Genomic DNA, 3,770 nt, shown 5'->3' with positions numbered 1-3,770 from the left:
CTCATGCAGGCCGGAACTTAAAAATACTTGATTGATTTATTTAAATTATGGACACGTCAGCACATTTAACACTCACTCTGGTCCCCCATTTCCCAGTTCTTCACTGCCTTCATTTGAAAATGTTGGTTTTCTTAAAATTTCGGAGTGGACCGTAGCCCCTTCAACCATCCCCCCTCGGCCTACGCCAGTGATTACGTACAGTCGAGGCAAATACTAGAACTGCCGTCGTCTGAAGACTCAAGTCTGTACACCCTAGTTAAAAACAGATGTTGCGAAGGGCAACTTAGCATGCAGGGCGCCAACACGCAACCGCAGAGGATTATACTGTCCGTGCATCTGGGCTCCAGATCCTCATTATTCTGCAGAATGCGGTCCAGGGTTTTACTGCGTGGAATTCGTACTCTTCACAAACGTCACGCCTTACACCTCACACAGGGAATCGAACCCGGATCCATTGGCACCTAGGTCGCCAGTTTACCACTGAACACGCTCGACCACCGAGCTATCTACGTATGACCCATACAATGCAATGAAAAATGCTGCACGCCAGGCTGATAAAAATCAGAAGGACTGATAATAGCCTAATTGTCAAAATACTTTTTACTCCAAGGTGTGAGTTTAACGACTAACTAAAGTATCCCGTGCTCTAGAGAAATATTTTAGTGCTAAATTTTGGACTTTAGAAGATGTTGACTTTCTTAAATGTTCCCTCCTAATATTCTAAAGCTCATGAAATATTGTTGTTTTGCAAACACCAATTCACTTCTTCTCTGCCTACAGAGGAACGGGACCCGCCTCTGCAACTCATATGATGTCATGCTTCAGAAGGGAGAGTTTCCAGGACCGCGTTGCATTCACCTTGTGGTCTTTCAACGGTGGGAGAGCTCCACCTTTGACCCCTGTGTACCTTCACAGCATGATTCAATGCACGTAGATTATATTTACCTTTTACCTTTAGAATAAGTATCACTGAAGATTTCAACGACGAATTTAAAATTCCTTTTTCTCCCATTTTCCCTGTTCCCTCTCACGCGTTAATTGGTCGAGCACTCTCGAGTCACTCTCGGGACAGAGTATACAAACAGAGCTACAATGTGCCTAGCTCGTAACTTCACTCAAAGTTTCAGAAAATTGTACATGAAAGGCCGAGTTATCCAATATATATAAAGCCCCAATCCCACCACTGACTGACTCACTGACACAAATGTTCTCCATGAAGGAACCCCCGGAGGCGAGAAATGCCCAACTACGACACCCCATGAAATCGTCACAAAAGGCCGAGAAAATTCAAAAATAGCTCAAATAGCCCTTCTTTTTTCACGTCCTTAGCAACCGTTGCCACGGACATTTTTTGCAGCACACACTGTTTACTTCAATTCTTAATTGTGGAGATACATTATATTTCTCACAGATCTACAACACACAGCTGAATCAACTCCTGGCTTTGAAAAGGTGGATCAAACGAGGGTGACATCTACATAATAAGGAGTTTCAGCCCAGATACAATTACGTACATATATTGGTAAACTCAATGCGAAAATATTATCTACATCGTGGTTGCTTTAACTAAATGTTTAGAGGTATAATAACAAACAATTATTTAGAGAGTTTGCCGTGCTTGTTGTTCACCATGGAAACGGACGTTTCCCGTTTTGAACGAGACAGTCCTGTTTGAGAGGCGTGTCCCGGTCGTCCCTTCGATATTATTTAAAAACACTATTTGTACCGTTTTAGAAAAGCCTAGGGGTTAGCTTGAAAACCAAGTATAAAGTTGAGATATTTCATGCTAAAAAAAAAAAGTTGTATTGTTTTGCGTGTGTTCCGTTATTTGTAGAGAGTGCATAAGTATGCCCAAGAAACGTATATGCAGTTTCAATATGAACTTGGGACAAACCACAAACTGAAGTGGGAAATCTCGCGTCAGATGTGTGGGGTAAGGTTTTTGAGGAGATTTACAAACGGTTGGTGAAAAATAAAGCCGCTCTCAAGAAGATTGATTGTTCTGATACATACTTCTGGCACTCCCCAACTTCTGCGTAGGGCTAACATCAAAGGTTGATCAGAAGGAACCAGAAATACTGTGTAAGTCACACCGAGATTATAATAAATAATAGCTTTTGACAATGAGAGATCATATTTCAAATAATAAAATAATAATAATACTTTAATTATAACAATAAATTTATACGATGGCGCAGTGGTAGCGTCGTCGCCTTGTAATCAAGGGGTCCCGGGTTCGATTCCCGGTGGAGGCACATAGTGGTTCGGATCCCACTTTAAACTGTAGGTCCAGTCCCGATTAGCCTTACTGTGCATAAAGTGGACTTAAAACAACAAATCAAATCAATAAATTTATAATTAGGCCTAACTGATTTTTCAGGAGGGGAGGAGGTACACTGATCTCCTTGGGATGTCCCGTTTTGGGGTCAAAATATTATGGGCACCCTACTACTAGGATGCCAAATATCTAGCCCCTGGGTTCTCATTCCATTGTAATTATCATACTCTTACCATGAAAAGGTCTCCTGCGTATTATCTGCGGTCCCGGGTTCGAACTTAGATGAGAGCTCCAAAATTTGGGTGATGACACAACACAATTAATATAATTCAAAGACTTAATAAGGTTCTCCAGGCGGGTGAGAACCGGAAATTTTTCCACCTGTTCAGGCAGCTCCGGCGTCCACCCATCGTCGTATAAAGTGGGTACCTGGAGGAAACTCTGGGGGTAAAGGCGGCAAGGGACGTGGTGCTGATCACATCACCCCCACCTTCGGCCGTAATCAAGAAAGTGTGAGGCCCTAACCCCACGCTCCCTATACGCCTTCATGGCGTGGTGCATTGCACAGGGGAGCACTTTCCCTTCACTTTTTTTTTTTTTTTTTTAAATAAGGACGATCTGGCTCCTATTGAGAAAGTCTGATAACAGCGTCGATGGGACTGAATGCGATCAACGAAGAACCCATTTGATAAGCTCTGGTCTTCAAAAGGCTGTTGGACTATAGAGTTACTAAATACATGGTAAAAACAGATAACTTGGTCCAAATTTAACAATGTATATCTTGTCCCAACCCTCCATCCCCGGTCACGTTCCTGGTCTTGTGTGTATATATATAAGTGTCACTTCACCAGAAACCGAATTCATTGCCTGTGTGCTCACTGCAGGTCGGTCTGCTTGAGACGATTCCAGACACTTTGGCGCCAGCGGCCAGCTGGGTCGCTCGGAACTTGCTTTTGGCGCGCCACGATTCGGATGGAAACAGACAACTCTGCTAGTGATTCTTGCAGTCTAATTCTCGAATGAATATTTCACTTGCTCTCGTTGCCTTCACTAATTCTATTTAAACCAGCCCAATAATCAAAGAACAAAATAGCTATATTGGGAACCTTTCCAACAACTCCCACATTCGCAAAATAGTACATATTTTGCTTGGTTAAGTCCGCTTTATGCACAGTAAGGCTTATTGGGAATGGATCTACAGTTTAAAGTGGAATCCAACCCACAAAGTGCCTCCACCGGGTATCGAACCCGGGACCCTTTGATTACAAGGCGACGAAGCAACCAATACGCCATTTTTTTTTTAAGGAATACCCCTAACCGGAAGTATCCCCCGTTTTTCACTATATTATCAAGATTTTCATTTCTCGGTTATTCTCCATTTTCAGTTTTTCTCATTTGGACAAACAAATACCCGTGCCTTACCCGGGACTCGCACCCGGAACCCCTGACGTCGTAGCGCTCTGTGATAACCACACCGTCACGGAGGTCGACA

The sequence above is a fragment of the Lepisma saccharinum genome, unplaced genomic scaffold (assembly GCF_977018435.1).
Source record: "Lepisma saccharinum unplaced genomic scaffold, izLepSacc3.1 HAP1_SCAFFOLD_196, whole genome shotgun sequence".
Lineage (NCBI taxonomy): Eukaryota > Metazoa > Arthropoda > Insecta > Zygentoma > Lepismatidae > Lepisma > Lepisma saccharinum.
This window is presented reverse-complemented; position numbering follows the sequence as displayed.